Below are 20,573 nucleotides of genomic sequence, written 5' to 3'. Positions count from 1 at the left end.
TGGCATTTGCATAAATATAGAAGCAAGCTAACACTGTCTGCTGCTCCCTGGATAGAGATAGATAGATAGATAGATAGATAGATAGATAGATAGATAGATATTGTTTTTGCACTGCTCAGCAGATAGTTTGCAATCTGTTGGTTTTAAATGCTGCTCTTTGTTACTTTGGAGCCTAGAAACTCTAGAACGTACTGTATACTCCCTTTGTGATATCATCACATGGGGTGGTCTGGCTACAGAGACCCAGACATACCATGTAGAACTAGGGCGGGGAGGGGGTGAAATAAAAACCCCATATCCTGCAAGGAACGGCCATTTAAAAAAAAAAAATGAATCCAGATTTGTTTGTAAATGTGCTGCTTTATACAATATTTCAAAAGGCATCAAACATACAATTGTGACTTTGAAATCACCTATACATTGTGTATTGCACTTATCTCAGTATAATAATAGAGAGATTCGTATCTCAAACCAAAAAAAGAAAAGAAAACAATCAGCCAGAGAGGTGGACATTGGAAAGAGAGGGATACATTTTTACTGCTGCTGCTGCTGCTGCTGCTGCTGCTGCTGCTGCTGCTGCTGCTGCTGCTGCTGCTGCTGCTGCTGCTGCTGCTGCTGCTGCTGCAGCGACTCATATTCTACAGTTCTTGGCCCTTTTTGTTTAGAATGTTTTTTTTCATGAATTATATGTGTTTCCGTATTTCCCAATCCACCTGAATTTATTCCTAAATGTCTGCGCAGGTGCCTAATTGTCATTTCTCCCTGTTTGAGATGTTGCTACCTGGCTAGTTGGTTTGCTCCTTTTATGCCACAGTTATTGACCAGGCCCAAAGCCCAAGCAGTGGCAATAGCAGCTTGTCTGAACAAACACCTGTGCTGTGGGTGGTGGTTGTTGTTATTGTTGTTGATTTTTGTTTCTGTTTTTTCTAACAGTCGAAAAACAGGGGAGAGCGCGCACGCAGTCCCCCACTACCAGAAATTGTGCAGTCGAGTTTCCCGCATGTGGGGAAATCGCAGAGGTCAGCTAGCTCCAAGTGCAATGAGCAAGCCTCGCCCTGGGCGAGCCACCTGCAGGATCGTGGCTGTATAGTGTACTCCCCTGCCAGGTAAGTATGAGTTGGAATGGCGCTGGGGGGCAACTAGCCCTGTCCCAGGACAAGTGTCACCCTTGTGGAGAGAGCAGCCTGGTCATTGGTGCAGCGGCTACAGCGGCAGCAGCAAGCACCACAGTAGCTGAGGCCTAGTATCTGAGCCAGCACCTGCAGCAAGGATCAGCTTAGGCCATTCCATGCAAACATTTGTGCAGCAGCGAATATTTGTCAAACAACATAGATCGAAGACATCCCCTCCCTAGAAGCAAAGCCCCTCCCCCGCCCATCCGACAAGCACCCAGAGAAGCCAAGCTTCGCCGCAAGGTACTACTTCTTGGTTTTAAAAGGAAGAAGCAATCACTTTGAACACCGCTCAGCTCTGTCATTCCAGCTGGCGGAGAGACCGACAGACAGGGGGACAGACAGACAGGGGGACACCATATTTCTGGGGTGGCTTTCTACATCTTCCCTACCTGCTTGCACTCTCTCTGCTGCTGCTGCTGCTGCTGCTGCTGCTGCTGCTGCTGCTGCTGCTGCAGCATAAAAAGGGAGAGATGCCCAGTCCTGCTGGCAAACTTGACACTTTGCCCCTTACCAGCATGGCTGCTTACATGGCATTTGCATAAATATAGAAGCAAGCTAACACTGTCTGCTGCTCCCTGGATAGAGATAGATAGATAGATAGATAGATAGATAGATAGATAGATAGATATTGTTTTTGCACTGCTCAGCAGATAGTTTGCAATCTGTTGGTTTTAAATGCTGCTCTTTGTTACTTTGGAGCCTAGAAACTCTAGAACGTACTGTATACTCCCTTTGTGATATCATCACATGGGGTGGTCTGGCTACAGAGACCCAGACATACCATGTAGAACTAGGGCGGGGAGGGGGTGAAATAAAAACCCCATATCCTGCAAGGAACGGCCATTTAAAAAAAAAAAAATGAATCCAGATTTGTTTGTAAATGTGCTGCTTTATACAATATTTCAAAAGGCATCAAACATACAATTGTGACTTTGAAATCACCTATACATTGTGTATTGCACTTATCTCAGTATAATAATAGAGAGATTCGTATCTCAAACCAAAAAAAGAAAAGAAAACAATCAGCCAGAGAGGTGGACATTGGAAAGAGAGGGATACATTTTTACTGCTGCTGCTGCTGCTGCTGCTGCTGCTGCTGCTGCTGCTGCTGCTGCTGCTGCTGCTGCTGCTGCTGCTGCTGCTGCTGCTGCTGCTGCTGCTGCTGCTGCTGCTGCTGCTGCTGCTGCTGCTGCTGCTGCTGCTGCTGCAGCGACTCATATTCTACAGTTCTTGGCCCTTTTTGTTTAGAATGTTTTTTTTCATGAATTATATGTGTTTCCGTATTTCCCAATCCACCTGAATTTATTCCTAAATGTCTGCGCAGGTGCCTAATTGTCATTTCTCCCTGTTTGAGATGTTGCTACCTGGCTAGTTGGTTTGCTCCTTTTATGCCACAGTTATTGACCAGGCCCAAAGCCCAATCAGTGGCAATAGCAGCTTGTCTGAACAAACACCTGTGCTGTGGGTGGTGGTTGTTGTTATTGTTGTTGATTTTTGTTTCTGTTTTTTCTAACAGTCGAAAAACAGGGGAGAGCGCGCACGCAGTCCCCCACTACCAGAAATTGTGCAGTCGAGTTTCCCGCATGTGGGGAAATCGCAGAGGTCAGCTAGCTCCAAGTGCAATGAGCAAGCCTCGCCCTGGGAGAGCCACCTGCAGGATCGTGGCTGTATAGTGTACTCCCCTGCCAGGTAAGTATGAGTTGGAATGGCGCTGGGGGGCAACTAGCCCTGTCCCAGGACAAGTGTCACCCTTGTGGAGAGAGCAGCCTGGTCATTGGTGCAGCGGCTACAGCGGCAGCAGCAAGCACCACAGTAGCTGAGGCCTAGTATCTGAGCCAGCACCTGCAGCAAGGATCAGCTTAGGCCATTCCATGCAAACATTTGTGCAGCAGCGAATATTTGTCAAACAACATAGATCGAAGACATCCCCTCCCTAGAAGCAAAGCCCCTCCCCCGCCCATCCGACAAGCACCCAGAGAAGCCAAGCTTCGCCGCAAGGTACTACTTCTTGGTTTTAAAAGGAAGAAGCAATCACTTTGAACACCGCTCAGCTCTGTCATTCCAGCTGGCGGAGAGACCGACAGACAGGGGGACAGACAGACAGGGGGACACCATATTTCTGGGGTGGCTTTCTACATCTTCCCTACCTGCTTGCACTCTCTCTGCTGCTGCTGCTGCTGCTGCTGCTGCAGCAGCATAAAAAGGGAGAGATGCCCAGTCCTGCTGGCAAACTTGACACTTTGCCCCTTACCAGCATGGCTGCTTACATGGCATTTGCATAAATATAGAAGCAAGCTAACACTGTCTGCTGCTCCCTGGATAGAGATAGATAGATAGATAGATAGATAGATAGATAGATAGATAGATAGATAGATAGATAGATATTGTTTTTGCACTGCTCAGCAGATAGTTTGCAATCTGTTGGTTTTAAATGCTGCTCTTTGTTACTTTGGAGCCTAGAAACTCTAGAACGTACTGTATACTCCCTTTGTGATATCATCACATGGGGTGGTCTGGCTACAGAGACCCAGACATACCATGTAGAACTAGGGCGGGGAGGGGGTGAAATAAAAACCCCATATCCTGCAAGGAACGGCCATTTAAAAAAAAAAAATGAATCCAGATTTGTTTGTAAATGTGCTGCTTTATACAATATTTCAAAAGGCATCAAACATACAATTGTGACTTTGAAATCACCTATACATTGTGTATTGCACTTATCTCAGTATAATAATAGAGAGATTCGTATCTCAAACCAAAAAAAGAAAAGAAAACAATCAGCCAGAGAGGTGGACATTGGAAAGAGAGGGATACATTTTTACTGCTGCTGCTGCTGCTGCTGCTGCTGCTGCTGCTGCTGCTGCTGCTGCTGCTGCTGCTGCTGCTGCTGCTGCTGCTGCTGCTGCTGCTGCTGCTGCTGCTGCTGCTGCTGCTGCTGCAGCGACTCATATTCTACAGTTCTTGGCCCTTTTTGTTTAGAATGTTTTTTTTCATGAATTATATGTGTTTCCGTATTTCCCAATCCACCTGAATTTATTCCTAAATGTCTGCGCAGGTGCCTAATTGTCATTTCTCCCTGTTTGAGATGTTGCTACCTGGCTAGTTGGTTTGCTCCTTTTATGCCACAGTTATTGACCAGGCCCAAAGCCCAAGCAGTGGCAATAGCAGCTTGTCTGAACAAACACCTGTGCTGTGGGTGGTGGTTGTTGTTATTGTTGTTGATTTTTGTTTCTGTTTTTTCTAACAGTCGAAAAACAGGGGAGAGCGCGCACGCAGTCCCCCACTACCAGAAATTGTGCAGTCGAGTTTCCCGCATGTGGGGAAATCGCAGAGGTCAGCTAGCTCCAAGTGCAATGAGCAAGCCTCGCCCTGGGAGAGCCACCTGCAGGATCGTGGCTGTATAGTGTACTCCCCTGCCAGGTAAGTATGAGTTGGAATGGCGCTGGGGGGCAACTAGCCCTGTCCCAGGACAAGTGTCACCCTTGTGGAGAGAGCAGCCTGGTCATTGGTGCAGCGGCTACAGCGGCAGCAGCAAGCACCACAGTAGCTGAGGCCTAGTATCTGAGCCAGCACCTGCAGCAAGGATCAGCTTAGGCCATTCCATGCAAACATTTGTGCAGCAGCGAATATTTGTCAAACAACATAGATCGAAGACATCCCCTCCCTAGAAGCAAAGCCCCTCCCCCGCCCATCCGACAAGCACCCAGAGAAGCCAAGCTTCGCCGCAAGGTACTACTTCTTGGTTTTAAAAGGAAGAAGCAATCACTTTGAACACCGCTCAGCTCTGTCATTCCAGCTGGCGGAGAGACCGACAGACAGGGGGACAGACAGACAGGGGGACACCATATTTCTGGGGTGGCTTTCTACATCTTCCCTACCTGCTTGCACTCTCTCTGCTGCTGCTGCTGCTGCTGCTGCTGCAGCAGCATAAAAAGGGAGAGATGCCCAGTCCTGCTGGCAAACTTGACACTTTGCCCCTTACCAGCATGGCTGCTTACATGGCATTTGCATAAATATAGAAGCAAGCTAACACTGTCTGCTGCTCCCTGGATAGAGATAGATAGATAGATAGATAGATAGATAGATAGATAGATATTGTTTTTGCACTGCTCAGCAGATAGTTTGCAATCTGTTGGTTTTAAATGCTGCTCTTTGTTACTTTGGAGCCTAGAAACTCTAGAACGTACTGTATACTCCCTTTGTGATATCATCACATGGGGTGGTCTGGCTACAGAGACCCAGACATACCATGTAGAACTAGGGCGGGGAGGGGGTGAAATAAAAACCCCATATCCTGCAAGGAACGGCCATTTAAAAAAAAAAAATGAATCCAGATTTGTTTGTAAATGTGCTGCTTTATACAATATTTCAAAAGGCATCAAACATACAATTGTGACTTTGAAATCACCTATACATTGTGTATTGCACTTATCTCAGTATAATAATAGAGAGATTCGTATCTCAAACCAAAAAAAGAAAAGAAAACAATCAGCCAGAGAGGTGGACATTGGAAAGAGAGGGATACATTTTTACTGCTGCTGCTGCTGCTGCTGCTGCTGCTGCTGCTGCTGCTGCTGCTGCTGCTGCTGCTGCTGCTGCTGCTGCTGCTGCAGCGACTCATATTCTACAGTTCTTGGCCCTTTTTGTTTAGAATGTTTTTTTTCATGAATTATATGTGTTTCCGTATTTCCCAATCCACCTGAATTTATTCCTAAATGTCTGCGCAGGTGCCTAATTGTCATTTCTCCCTGTTTGAGATGTTGCTACCTGGCTAGTTGGTTTGCTCCTTTTATGCCACAGTTATTGACCAGGCCCAAAGCCCAAGCAGTGGCAATAGCAGCTTGTCTGAACAAACACCTGTGCTGTGGGTGGTGGTTGTTGTTATTGTTGTTGATTTTTGTTTCTGTTTTTTCTAACAGTCGAAAAACAGGGGAGAGCGCGCACGCAGTCCCCCACTACCAGAAATTGTGCAGTCGAGTTTCCCGCATGTGGGGAAATCGCAGAGGTCAGCTAGCTCCAAGTGCAATGAGCAAGCCTCGCCCTGGGCGAGCCACCTGCAGGATCGTGGCTGTATAGTGTACTCCCCTGCCAGGTAAGTATGAGTTGGAATGGCGCTGGGGGGCAACTAGCCCTGTCCCAGGACAAGTGTCACCCTTGTGGAGAGAGCAGCCTGGTCATTGGTGCAGCGGCTACAGCGGCAGCAGCAAGCACCACAGTAGCTGAGGCCTAGTATCTGAGCCAGCACCTGCAGCAAGGATCAGCTTAGGCCATTCCATGCAAACATTTGTGCAGCAGCGAATATTTGTCAAACAACATAGATCGAAGACATCCCCTCCCTAGAAGCAAAGCCCCTCCCCCGCCCATCCGACAAGCACCCAGAGAAGCCAAGCTTCGCCGCAAGGTACTACTTCTTGGTTTTAAAAGGAAGAAGCAATCACTTTGAACACCGCTCAGCTCTGTCATTCCAGCTGGCGGAGAGACCGACAGACAGGGGGACAGACAGACAGGGGGACACCATATTTCTGGGGTGGCTTTCTACATCTTCCCTACCTGCTTGCACTCTCTCTGCTGCTGCTGCTGCTGCTGCTGCTGCTGCTGCTGCTGCTGCTGCTGCAGCATAAAAAGGGAGAGATGCCCAGTCCTGCTGGCAAACTTGACACTTTGCCCCTTACCAGCATGGCTGCTTACATGGCATTTGCATAAATATAGAAGCAAGCTAACACTGTCTGCTGCTCCCTGGATAGAGATAGATAGATAGATAGATAGATAGATAGATAGATAGATAGATAGATAGATAGATAGATATTGTTTTTGCACTGCTCAGCAGATAGTTTGCAATCTGTTGGTTTTAAATGCTGCTCTTTGTTACTTTGGAGCCTAGAAACTCTAGAACGTACTGTATACTCCCTTTGTGATATCATCACATGGGGTGGTCTGGCTACAGAGACCCAGACATACCATGTAGAACTAGGGCGGGGAGGGGGTGAAATAAAAACCCCATATCCTGCAAGGAACGGCCATTTAAAAAAAAAAAAATGAATCCAGATTTGTTTGTAAATGTGCTGCTTTATACAATATTTCAAAAGGCATCAAACATACAATTGTGACTTTGAAATCACCTATACATTGTGTATTGCACTTATCTCAGTATAATAATAGAGAGATTCGTATCTCAAACCAAAAAAAGAAAAGAAAACAATCAGCCAGAGAGGTGGACATTGGAAAGAGAGGGATACATTTTTACTGCTGCTGCTGCTGCTGCTGCTGCTGCTGCTGCTGCTGCTGCTGCTGCTGCTGCTGCTGCTGCTGCTGCTGCTGCTGCTGCTGCTGCTGCTGCTGCAGCGACTCATATTCTACAGTTCTTGGCCCTTTTTGTTTAGAATGTTTTTTTTCATGAATTATATGTGTTTCCGTATTTCCCAATCCACCTGAATTTATTCCTAAATGTCTGCGCAGGTGCCTAATTGTCATTTCTCCCTGTTTGAGATGTTGCTACCTGGCTAGTTGGTTTGCTCCTTTTATGCCACAGTTATTGACCAGGCCCAAAGCCCAAGCAGTGGCAATAGCAGCTTGTCTGAACAAACACCTGTGCTGTGGGTGGTGGTTGTTGTTATTGTTGTTGATTTTTGTTTCTGTTTTTTCTAACAGTCGAAAAACAGGGGAGAGCGCGCACGCAGTCCCCCACTACCAGAAATTGTGCAGTCGAGTTTCCCGCATGTGGGGAAATCGCAGAGGTCAGCTAGCTCCAAGTGCAATGAGCAAGCCTCGCCCTGGGAGAGCCACCTGCAGGATCGTGGCTGTATAGTGTACTCCCCTGCCAGGTAAGTATGAGTTGGAATGGCGCTGGGGGGCAACTAGCCCTGTCCCAGGACAAGTGTCACCCTTGTGGAGAGAGCAGCCTGGTCATTGGTGCAGCGGCTACAGCGGCAGCAGCAAGCACCACAGTAGCTGAGGCCTAGTATCTGAGCCAGCACCTGCAGCAAGGATCAGCTTAGGCCATTCCATGCAAACATTTGTGCAGCAGCGAATATTTGTCAAACAACATAGATCGAAGACATCCCCTCCCTAGAAGCAAAGCCCCTCCCCCGCCCATCCGACAAGCACCCAGAGAAGCCAAGCTTCGCCGCAAGGTACTACTTCTTGGTTTTAAAAGGAAGAAGCAATCACTTTGAACACCGCTCAGCTCTGTCATTCCAGCTGGCGGAGAGACCGACAGACAGGGGGACAGACAGACAGGGGGACACCATATTTCTGGGGTGGCTTTCTACATCTTCCCTACCTGCTTGCACTCTCTCTGCTGCTGCTGCTGCTGCTGCTGCTGCAGCAGCATAAAAAGGGAGAGATGCCCAGTCCTGCTGGCAAACTTGACACTTTGCCCCTTACCAGCATGGCTGCTTACATGGCATTTGCATAAATATAGAAGCAAGCTAACACTGTCTGCTGCTCCCTGGATAGAGATAGATAGATAGATAGATAGATAGATAGATAGATAGATAGATAGATAGATAGATAGATATTGTTTTTGCACTGCTCAGCAGATAGTTTGCAATCTGTTGGTTTTAAATGCTGCTCTTTGTTACTTTGGAGCCTAGAAACTCTAGAACGTACTGTATACTCCCTTTGTGATATCATCACATGGGGTGGTCTGGCTACAGAGACCCAGACATACCATGTAGAACTAGGGCGGGGAGGGGGTGAAATAAAAACCCCATATCCTGCAAGGAACGGCCATTTAAAAAAAAAAAATGAATCCAGATTTGTTTGTAAATGTGCTGCTTTATACAATATTTCAAAAGGCATCAAACATACAATTGTGACTTTGAAATCACCTATACATTGTGTATTGCACTTATCTCAGTATAATAATAGAGAGATTCGTATCTCAAACCAAAAAAAGAAAAGAAAACAATCAGCCAGAGAGGTGGACATTGGAAAGAGAGGGATACATTTTTACTGCTGCTGCTGCTGCTGCTGCTGCTGCTGCTGCTGCTGCTGCTGCTGCTGCTGCTGCTGCTGCTGCTGCAGCGACTCATATTCTACAGTTCTTGGCCCTTTTTGTTTAGAATGTTTTTTTTCATGAATTATATGTGTTTCCGTATTTCCCAATCCACCTGAATTTATTCCTAAATGTCTGCGCAGGTGCCTAATTGTCATTTCTCCCTGTTTGAGATGTTGCTACCTGGCTAGTTGGTTTGCTCCTTTTATGCCACAGTTATTGACCAGGCCCAAAGCCCAAGCAGTGGCAATAGCAGCTTGTCTGAACAAACACCTGTGCTGTGGGTGGTGGTTGTTGTTATTGTTGTTGATTTTTGTTTCTGTTTTTTCTAACAGTCGAAAAACAGGGGAGAGCGCGCACGCAGTCCCCCACTACCAGAAATTGTGCAGTCGAGTTTCCCGCATGTGGGGAAATCGCAGAGGTCAGCTAGCTCCAAGTGCAATGAGCAAGCCTCGCCCTGGGAGAGCCACCTGCAGGATCGTGGCTGTATAGTGTACTCCCCTGCCAGGTAAGTATGAGTTGGAATGGCGCTGGGGGGCAACTAGCCCTGTCCCAGGACAAGTGTCACCCTTGTGGAGAGAGCAGCCTGGTCATTGGTGCAGCGGCTACAGCGGCAGCAGCAAGCACCACAGTAGCTGAGGCCTAGTATCTGAGCCAGCACCTGCAGCAAGGATCAGCTTAGGCCATTCCATGCAAACATTTGTGCAGCAGCGAATATTTGTCAAACAACATAGATCGAAGACATCCCCTCCCTAGAAGCAAAGCCCCTACCCCGCCCATCCGACAAGCACCCAGAGAAGCCAAGCTTCGCCGCAAGGTACTACTTCTTGGTTTTAAAAGGAAGAAGCAATCACTTTGAACACCGCTCAGCTCTGTCATTCCAGCTGGCGGAGAGACCGACAGACAGGGGGACAGACAGACAGGGGGACACCATATTTCTGGGGTGGCTTTCTACATCTTCCCTACCTGCTTGCACTCTCTCTGCTGCTGCTGCTGCTGCTGCTGCTGCTGCTGCTGCTGCTGCTGCTGCTGCTGCAGCATAAAAAGGGAGAGATGCCCAGTCCTGCTGGCAAACTTGACACTTTGCCCCTTACCAGCATGGCTGCTTACATGGCATTTGCATAAATATAGAAGCAAGCTAACACTGTCTGCTGCTCCCTGGATAGAGATAGATAGATAGATAGATAGATAGATAGATAGATAGATAGATAGATAGATAGATATTGTTTTTGCACTGCTCAGCAGATAGTTTGCAATCTGTTGGTTTTAAATGCTGCTCTTTGTTACTTTGGAGCCTAGAAACTCTAGAACGTACTGTATACTCCCTTTGTGATATCATCACATGGGGTGGTCTGGCTACAGAGACCCAGACATACCATGTAGAACTAGGGCGGGGAGGGGGTGAAATAAAAACCCCATATCCTGCAAGGAACGGCCATTTAAAAAAAAAAAAATGAATCCAGATTTGTTTGTAAATGTGCTGCTTTATACAATATTTCAAAAGGCATCAAACATACAATTGTGACTTTGAAATCACCTATACATTGTGTATTGCACTTATCTCAGTATAATAATAGAGAGATTCGTATCTCAAACCAAAAAAAGAAAAGAAAACAATCAGCCAGAGAGGTGGACATTGGAAAGAGAGGGATACATTTTTACTGCTGCTGCTGCTGCTGCTGCTGCTGCTGCTGCTGCTGCTGCTGCTGCTGCTGCTGCTGCTGCTGCTGCTGCTGCTGCTGCTGCTGCTGCTGCTGCTGCTGCTGCTGCTGCTGCTGCTGCTGCTGCGACTCATATTCTACAGTTCTTGGCCCTTTTTGTTTAGAATGTTTTTTTTCATGAATTATATGTGTTTCCGTATTTCCCAATCCACCTGAATTTATTCCTAAATGTCTGCGCAGGTGCCTAATTGTCATTTCTCCCTGTTTGAGATGTTGCTACCTGGCTAGTTGGTTTGCTCCTTTTATGCCACAGTTATTGACCAGGCCCAAAGCCCAAGCAGTGGCAATAGCAGCTTGTCTGAACAAACACCTGTGCTGTGGGTGGTGGTTGTTGTTATTGTTGTTGATTTTTGTTTCTGTTTTTTCTAACAGTCGAAAAACAGGGGAGAGCGCGCACGCAGTCCCCCACTACCAGAAATTGTGCAGTCGAGTTTCCCGCATGTGGGGAAATCGCAGAGGTCAGCTAGCTCCAAGTGCAATGAGCAAGCCTCGCCCTGGGAGAGCCACCTGCAGGATCGTGGCTGTATAGTGTACTCCCCTGCCAGGTAAGTATGAGTTGGAATGGCGCTGGGGGGCAACTAGCCCTGTCCCAGGACAAGTGTCACCCTTGTGGAGAGAGCAGCCTGGTCATTGGTGCAGCGGCTACAGCGGCAGCAGCAAGCACCACAGTAGCTGAGGCCTAGTATCTGAGCCAGCACCTGCAGCAAGGATCAGCTTAGGCCATTCCATGCAAACATTTGTGCAGCAGCGAATATTTGTCAAACAACATAGATCGAAGACATCCCCTCCCTAGAAGCAAAGCCCCTCCCCCGCCCATCCGACAAGCACCCAGAGAAGCCAAGCTTCGCCGCAAGGTACTACTTCTTGGTTTTAAAAGGAAGAAGCAATCACTTTGAACACCGCTCAGCTCTGTCATTCCAGCTGGCGGAGAGACCGACAGACAGGGGGACAGACAGACAGGGGGACACCATATTTCTGGGGTGGCTTTCTACATCTTCCCTACCTGCTTGCACTCTCTCTGCTGCTGCTGCTGCTGCTGCTGCTGCAGCAGCATAAAAAGGGAGAGATGCCCAGTCCTGCTGGCAAACTTGACACTTTGCCCCTTACCAGCATGGCTGCTTACATGGCATTTGCATAAATATAGAAGCAAGCTAACACTGTCTGCTGCTCCCTGGATAGAGATAGATAGATAGATAGATAGATAGATAGATAGATAGATAGATATTGTTTTTGCACTGCTCAGCAGATAGTTTGCAATCTGTTGGTTTTAAATGCTGCTCTTTGTTACTTTGGAGCCTAGAAACTCTAGAACGTACTGTATACTCCCTTTGTGATATCATCACATGGGGTGGTCTGGCTACAGAGACCCAGACATACCATGTAGAACTAGGGCGGGGAGGGGGTGAAATAAAAACCCCATATCCTGCAAGGAACGGCCATTTAAAAAAAAAAAATGAATCCAGATTTGTTTGTAAATGTGCTGCTTTATACAATATTTCAAAAGGCATCAAACATACAATTGTGACTTTGAAATCACCTATACATTGTGTATTGCACTTATCTCAGTATAATAATAGAGAGATTCGTATCTCAAACCAAAAAAAGAAAAGAAAACAATCAGCCAGAGAGGTGGACATTGGAAAGAGAGGGATACATTTTTACTGCTGCTGCTGCTGCTGCTGCTGCTGCTGCTGCTGCTGCTGCTGCTGCTGCTGCTGCTGCTGCTGCTGCTGCTGCTGCTGCTGCTGCTGCTGCTGCAGCGACTCATATTCTACAGTTCTTGGCCCTTTTTGTTTAGAATGTTTTTTTTCATGAATTATATGTGTTTCCGTATTTCCCAATCCACCTGAATTTATTCCTAAATGTCTGCGCAGGTGCCTAATTGTCATTTCTCCCTGTTTGAGATGTTGCTACCTGGCTAGTTGGTTTGCTCCTTTTATGCCACAGTTATTGACCAGGCCCAAAGCCCAAGCAGTGGCAATAGCAGCTTGTCTGAACAAACACCTGTGCTGTGGGTGGTGGTTGTTGTTATTGTTGTTGATTTTTGTTTCTGTTTTTTCTAACAGTCGAAAAACAGGGGAGAGCGCGCACGCAGTCCCCCACTACCAGAAATTGTGCAGTCGAGTTTCCCGCATGTGGGGAAATCGCAGAGGTCAGCTAGCTCCAAGTGCAATGAGCAAGCCTCGCCCTGGGCGAGCCACCTGCAGGATCGTGGCTGTATAGTGTACTCCCCTGCCAGGTAAGTATGAGTTGGAATGGCGCTGGGGGGCAACTAGCCCTGTCCCAGGACAAGTGTCACCCTTGTGGAGAGAGCAGCCTGGTCATTGGTGCAGCGGCTACAGCGGCAGCAGCAAGCACCACAGTAGCTGAGGCCTAGTATCTGAGCCAGCACCTGCAGCAAGGATCAGCTTAGGCCATTCCATGCAAACATTTGTGCAGCAGCGAATATTTGTCAAACAACATAGATCGAAGACATCCCCTCCCTAGAAGCAAAGCCCCTCCCCCGCCCATCCGACAAGCACCCAGAGAAGCCAAGCTTCGCCGCAAGGTACTACTTCTTGGTTTTAAAAGGAAGAAGCAATCACTTTGAACACCGCTCAGCTCTGTCATTCCAGCTGGCGGAGAGACCGACAGACAGGGGGACAGACAGACAGGGGGACACCATATTTCTGGGGTGGCTTTCTACATCTTCCCTACCTGCTTGCACTCTCTCTGCTGCTGCTGCTGCTGCTGCTGCAGCATAAAAAGGGAGAGATGCCCAGTCCTGCTGGCAAACTTGACACTTTGCCCCTTACCAGCATGGCTGCTTACATGGCATTTGCATAAATATAGAAGCAAGCTAACACTGTCTGCTGCTCCCTGGATAGAGATAGATAGATAGATAGATAGATAGATAGATAGATAGATAGATAGATAGATAGATATTGTTTTTGCACTGCTCAGCAGATAGTTTGCAATCTGTTGGTTTTAAATGCTGCTCTTTGTTACTTTGGAGCCTAGAAACTCTAGAACGTACTGTATACTCCCTTTGTGATATCATCACATGGGGTGGTCTGGCTACAGAGACCCAGACATACCATGTAGAACTAGGGCGGGGAGGGGGTGAAATAAAAACCCCATATCCTGCAAGGAACGGCCATTTAAAAAAAAAAAAATGAATCCAGATTTGTTTGTAAATGTGCTGCTTTATACAATATTTCAAAAGGCATCAAACATACAATTGTGACTTTGAAATCACCTATACATTGTGTATTGCACTTATCTCAGTATAATAATAGAGAGATTCGTATCTCAAACCAAAAAAAGAAAAGAAAACAATCAGCCAGAGAGGTGGACATTGGAAAGAGAGGGATACATTTTTGCTGCTGCTGCTGCTGCTGCTGCTGCTGCTGCTGCTGCTGCTGCTGCTGCTGCTGCAGCGACTCATATTCTACAGTTCTTGGCCCTTTTTGTTTAGAATGTTTTTTTTCATGAATTATATGTGTTTCCGTATTTCCCAATCCACCTGAATTTATTCCTAAATGTCTGCGCAGGTGCCTAATTGTCATTTCTCCCTGTTTGAGATGTTGCTACCTGGCTAGTTGGTTTGCTCCTTTTATGCCACAGTTATTGACCAGGCCCAAAGCCCAAGCAGTGGCAATAGCAGCTTGTCTGAACAAACACCTGTGCTGTGGGTGGTGGTTGTTGTTATTGTTGTTGATTTTTGTTTCTGTTTTTTCTAACAGTCGAAAAACAGGGGAGAGCGCGCACGCAGTCCCCCACTACCAGAAATTGTGCAGTCGAGTTTCCCGCATGTGGGGAAATCGCAGAGGTCAGCTAGCTCCAAGTGCAATGAGCAAGCCTCGCCCTGGGAGAGCCACCTGCAGGATCGTGGCTGTATAGTGTACTCCCCTGCCAGGTAAGTATGAGTTGGAATGGCGCTGGGGGGCAACTAGCCCTGTCCCAGGACAAGTGTCACCCTTGTGGAGAGAGCAGCCTGGTCATTGGTGCAGCGGCTACAGCGGCAGCAGCAAGCACCACAGTAGCTGAGGCCTAGTATCTGAGCCAGCACCTGCAGCAAGGATCAGCTTAGGCCATTCCATGCAAACATTTGTGCAGCAGCGAATATTTGTCAAACAACATAGATCGAAGACATCCCCTCCCTAGAAGCAAAGCCCCTCCCCCGCCCATCCGACAAGCACCCAGAGAAGCCAAGCTTCGCCGCAAGGTACTACTTCTTGGTTTTAAAAGGAAGAAGCAATCACTTTGAACACCGCTCAGCTCTGTCATTCCAGCTGGCGGAGAGACCGACAGACAGGGGGACAGACAGACAGGGGGACACCATATTTCTGGGGTGGCTTTCTACATCTTCCCTACCTGCTTGCACTCTCTCTGCTGCTGCTGCTGCTGCTGCTGCTGCAGCAGCATAAAAAGGGAGAGATGCCCAGTCCTGCTGGCAAACTTGACACTTTGCCCCTTACCAGCATGGCTGCTTACATGGCATTTGCATAAATATAGAAGCAAGCTAACACTGTCTGCTGCTCCCTGGATAGAGATAGATAGATAGATAGATAGATAGATAGATAGATAGATAGATATTGTTTTTGCACTGCTCAGCAGATAGTTTGCAATCTGTTGGTTTTAAATGCTGCTCTTTGTTACTTTGGAGCCTAGAAACTCTAGAACGTACTGTATACTCCCTTTGTGATATCATCACATGGGGTGGTCTGGCTACAGAGACCCAGACATACCATGTAGAACTAGGGCGGGGAGGGGGTGAAATAAAAACCCCATATCCTGCAAGGAACGGCCATTTAAAAAAAAAAAAATGAATCCAGATTTGTTTGTAAATGTGCTGCTTTATACAATATTTCAAAAGGCATCAAACATACAATTGTGACTTTGAAATCACCTATACATTGTGTATTGCACTTATCTCAGTATAATAATAGAGAGATTCGTATCTCAAACCAAAAAAAGAAAAGAAAACAATCAGCCAGAGAGGTGGACATTGGAAAGAGAGGGATACATTTCTGCTGCTGCTGCTGCTGCTGCTGCTGCTGCTGCTGCTGCTGCTGCTGCTGCTGCTGCTGCTGCTGCTGCTGCTGCTGCTGCTGCTGCTGCTGCTGCTGCTGCTGCTGCTGCTGCTGCAGCGACTCATATTCTACAGTTCTTGGCCCTTTTTGTTTAGAATGTTTTTTTTCATGAATTATATGTGTTTCCGTATTTCCCAATCCACCTGAATTTATTCCTAAATGTCTGCGCAGGTGCCTAATTGTCATTTCTCCCTGTTTGAGATGTTGCTACCTGGCTAGTTGGTTTGCTCCTTTTATGCCACAGTTATTGACCAGGCCCAAAGCCCAAGCAGTGGCAATAGCAGCTTGTCTGAACAAACACCTGTGCTGTGGGTGGTGGTTGTTGTTATTGTTGTTGATTTTTGTTTCTGTTTTTTCTAACAGTCGAAAAACAGGGGAGAGCGCGCACGCAGTCCCCCACTACCAGAAATTGTGCAGTCGAGTTTCCCGCATGTGGGGAAATCGCAGAGGTCAGCTAGCTCCAAGTGCAATGAGCAAGCCTCGCCCTGGGAGAGCCACCTGCAGGATCGTGGCTTTTTTTTTTTTTTTTTTTTTTTTTTATTTTATTCAACACCTTTTTTAAATTTACAGACTTTTTTTTTACAACCAAAAAAACACATAATTTTTTACAGCCATATTACATTAACAAGACACAAACCATGCTATATTTACATTTTCTTCCTCCTTCCTTTTCCCACAGAAAATTACTGTTCACAATCACAATTACACACTCTTTCATCCCATTCTGTCACCATTCTTCCTTCCCAGCCATCCCTCCCTTCCATACATTTCCGTATGCTTTTTCCCCACGGCACCCGCCGTGGAGGGGAGCACCGGCCCACCTCTTCTCTCCGGTAACTCCACGTAAAGGGACCCAGACTGTACTACTGTACTTCTCAAAGAAAGACAAAACTCTTCTTCATAAATATTCTCTTTCCCTTTCCGTAAAAGCAAACGCTTTTGCTCACTTCCATTCCCACTCACACAACTCATAACCAGTAAATTTAACTATTTTTAACCTCCGCAAATATCATTCCCAAAAAATAAATCACATTATCTCACGATGTACAATCCCCTTTTTTCTTATGATCTGGTAAAAACTTCTTCAACTTCACACAAGTTACATACCCCTCCTCCTCCTTCTCTCTAGTTGACTCTTCTAACACACAACCATCTTATTCCAGCTATTCACTTTCCACAATACATCACTTTCCACTTTCCCCAACCTTTTCTGATCCAACAAGTAGTATGTATACATTTTACTTAAAATTATCCTAGTACATGCTTTCACATCTAACGTTTCATTATTGAATATCATCATACTTCTCACCATCCACACAACCTCTTTTACACAATTTATTATTTTCCATAGTACCCAACCTTTTTCCCCTTTTAACTCACTTAACCCATAAAGCATCATATTGAACTCCAATATATGGATTCCTCCTAATTCTCTAATTAGCTTCGCTAGGTTTTTCCACACAGCCCTCACAAAAAAACAGTTCCAAAATAAATGTACTATGTCTTCTACGCCACCACATCCTTCTCTTGGACACCTATCCGACACTGTCATACGTCGTCTCTTTTGGAAGACTCGGACTGGCAGACACTTGTGCACAGCCATCCAAGCAATATCTTTGTGAATATTAGATAGACCCTTGAAATCTATGTTCTTCCACATCAGTTTTAATTGTGACATATTCAGATTTCCGCAGCATTCATAACTGTCTCTCTCCAGAATCACAGCCCTTATTTTCCTGTGATCTTCCCATAAGGACTTTTCTACATCCCTTAAATTAAAACCTCTTATGAAATGTTCAATGACCCCATAATTATCTGGGGTCACAAAACAGAGTGGCCTCCTCAAATCTGTCCTGAACAGACCCAGCCTCCTTAACATACCCCCTGCCGCATACCTTGCTAAACAGGCCGCCTTTGTATCCTCACTCTGAATTCTCTTTATACAGAGCTGGGCATATTTTGCTCCCAGGATAACTTCTATCCTGGGGGCCCCTTTTCCACCTTTCCCTTTTTCCTTCCATACAATTTCTCTCTTTAATCTCTCATTTGTTGACCCCCACAGAAAACTGAACAAAAACTGAGTAATTTTTCTAATCCATTTTGCCGCGGGGGGAAACACCAGCCCTATATGCAGCAAAATTGGTACCAACACCGCTTTTGTCACCAAAATCTTCCCTTCCATTGAAAGCTTCCTTAGCATCCAAAAATTGATTTTTTTTTCTATTCTTTCCCCTACCTTTACCCAATTTACCTCCCCTGTCAAGTCCTCATCGAAATAAACCCCTAACAGTCTTAGCTGTTCCCCTTCCACAGGGATCCCACACTTTCCTAAATCATGCCAATCCCCAAAGGCCTTACAAGCACTTTTCCCCCAATTCACTCTCAGCCCTGAAGCGTGACAAAAGGTATCAATATGTAACTGCGCTCTATGAAGAGCCGCCTGTGTAGTACACACCAGGGTTAAGTCGTCCATATATCCTAGAACTTTGATGCTCCTTCCCCCACTCCCTGGGATTTCAACCCCTCTCACCACCTTGTCCGCTCTGATAGTCTGCAACAAAGGCTCTATAGCGCAAATAAACGCCAACGGGGACAGAGGACACCCCTGCCTTACCCCTGATTTCACCCAAATTTTTTCAGTAAAACAGCCATTTACTAAAACTCTACTATTAATACCTTTATATAAACTACCTATCCATCTAACGATTTCCATTGGTATTCCTAACTTTCCCAGGACTTTAAACAAAAAGGCATGAGACAAAAGGTCATAAGCCTTCTCAAAATCAATATTTGCAATAACTAGTGGTTGCTGCCGCTCCAAACAATACCAAATTAAATCCCTCAGGAGAATTAGATTCCCTACCATCTGTCTCCCTGGTACACCACACACCTGCTCCTCTTCCACCAATTTACATAAGAAAGGCTTCAATCTTAGCATTACCACTTTTGCAACAATTTTATAATCTGAATTCAGCAGAGTTATAGGGCGCCAGTTTTTAAGATCTCTTTTGTCCCCCTTTTTTTTGAATATTAATGCAATTATACCTTCTTTAAAGGATTCCGGCGTTTCTCCTAACTTAAAAATTGTGTTGCATAACTTAAATACCTCTTCTCTAATTATGTCCCACATATAGGAGTAAAATTCATGTGGTAACCCATCCTTACCAGGTGATTTTCCTTTCCTTCCATTCCTTATTACCTCATTTAATTCTTCACTGTTTAGATCTCTCACCAAGAAAACCTGATCATCTTTACTTAGTTTTTCCTCAATTTTTTCAACTAGCTCTTTTTCTAAGGACATATCACGCTCCTTTTCCTCATATAATTTGGAATAAAAATTCTCACAAACTTTCAGAACTTTTTCCGTCTCCTTTACCTCTGCCCCCTCTTCATTCAACACAGGAATTGGACTTAACTTCCCTGTAAATGCTTTTTTAAAGAAAAAAGAAGTACATTTTTCATTCTTTTCAACCGCTTCCACTCTTGCAGCATGAATTATCCTTCTACCTCTTTTTTCCAGTAATTCCTCAGACTCCACCCTAACCCTTTTAAGATCTCCCTCCACATCCTTTCCCATCTCTTTTAACCTGAGGAGAAACTGTTTTCTCAGGATCACCCTCCTGTAATCTTCCTCCTGTTTTCTTGCCAACTCCTTACCTTTCCTAATGAAAAACTTTTTTGTTTCAATTTTTACCCACTCCCACCATTCCAGTATTCCCTTATATTCCCACATTCTCCTCTTTAAATAAACATACAATTTCCCATACTGATCCTTGATCCCTGGTTTTTCTAATAGTGAAACATTAAGTTTCCAGTAACCCCTTCCATACTTTTCCACTCCCTCTACTTCTATTTTACATACAACACATGCATGGTCAGAGAAAAGTACTCTTAACCCCTTCCAGCTCTCCACCTTCAACCCTTCAGAAATAAAAATATGGTCAATTCTAGACTTTACCCCTCCACTCTCACAAAACCAAGTGAATTCCCTTTTTTCTTTCCCCCACACCTGCAAAGTATCCTTAAAAGAAAAATCACCCATAATTGTTTTCAACAGTACCCCAGAACTATCAGGCTTACTCCTGTCTGCACCCCCCACCCTATCCCCCTCCCTAATTATACAATTAAAGTCTCCTAACACAAAAGTTTTCATTCTTCCAGGTAAAAACAACCTCAGTTTCTCAAACAGCAACCTCCTTTGATTTTCCTTTGGAGCTGCATATATATTAAATATTCTGAAACATTCCCCCTTCCATTTCACCAAAACAAAAAATAACCTTCCCGGTTCAATTACCTCACATTTGCATATTTTAAACTCTTTTCCCTTAAATAATATCCCAATCCCACTGTTTCTGCTCTCTAGGCAGCATGACCACGCAGATTCCCCCCACACCCACTCTTCTTCTTTTGGGGGTTCAGTAATTGTACATTCTTGCAAACAAAAAATATCACATCTTTCTTTTGCCAGTAAGTCAAATATCCTCACTCTTCTTGTACGCTTTCTCAAGCTCCGTACATTTAATGATGCCAGCGTCAAAGTCATTTCTTCTTATACTAACGCACCATGCAAAAGGCACAATCCCAGGTAACAAATTATAAAATTATA

At 45.6% G+C, this 20,573-nt stretch overlaps 1 non-coding gene and 9 pseudogenes across 1 annotated transcript; all 10 read right to left on the bottom strand.

Annotated features, from left to right (window-relative positions):
- Positions 1-941: 941 nt before the first annotated feature.
- Positions 942-1,114, bottom strand: LOC142463714 (U1 spliceosomal RNA; annotated as a pseudogene).
- A 1,585-nt stretch (positions 1,115-2,699) lies between these two features.
- On the bottom strand, positions 2,700-2,872 carry LOC142463687 (U1 spliceosomal RNA; annotated as a pseudogene).
- A 1,558-nt stretch (positions 2,873-4,430) lies between these two features.
- Positions 4,431-4,603, bottom strand: LOC142463686 (U1 spliceosomal RNA; annotated as a pseudogene).
- Positions 4,604-6,102: 1,499 nt separating this feature from the next.
- Positions 6,103-6,275, bottom strand: LOC142463713 (U1 spliceosomal RNA; annotated as a pseudogene).
- A 1,556-nt stretch (positions 6,276-7,831) lies between these two features.
- On the bottom strand, positions 7,832-8,004 carry LOC142463685 (U1 spliceosomal RNA; annotated as a pseudogene).
- Positions 8,005-9,514: 1,510 nt separating this feature from the next.
- Positions 9,515-9,687, bottom strand: LOC142463683 (U1 spliceosomal RNA; annotated as a pseudogene).
- A 1,585-nt stretch (positions 9,688-11,272) lies between these two features.
- LOC142463682 (U1 spliceosomal RNA) lies at positions 11,273-11,445 on the bottom strand (annotated as a pseudogene).
- A 1,521-nt stretch (positions 11,446-12,966) lies between these two features.
- On the bottom strand, positions 12,967-13,139 carry LOC142463712 (U1 spliceosomal RNA; annotated as a pseudogene).
- Positions 13,140-14,625: 1,486 nt separating this feature from the next.
- LOC142463681 (U1 spliceosomal RNA) lies at positions 14,626-14,798 on the bottom strand (annotated as a pseudogene).
- A 1,540-nt stretch (positions 14,799-16,338) lies between these two features.
- On the bottom strand, positions 16,339-16,502 carry LOC142463731 (U1 spliceosomal RNA). Its single transcript, XR_012787483.1, has one exon. It is a non-coding gene; the product is annotated as a U1 spliceosomal RNA (small nuclear RNA).
- Between the last annotated feature and the right edge of the window lie 4,071 nt (positions 16,503-20,573).

This window comes from Ascaphus truei, chromosome 11, assembly GCF_040206685.1.
Source record: "Ascaphus truei isolate aAscTru1 chromosome 11, aAscTru1.hap1, whole genome shotgun sequence".
NCBI classification, from domain to species: domain Eukaryota; kingdom Metazoa; phylum Chordata; class Amphibia; order Anura; family Ascaphidae; genus Ascaphus; species Ascaphus truei.
Note: the sequence above shows the minus strand (reverse complement) of the source record. Positions and strands in the feature narration are given on the sequence as shown.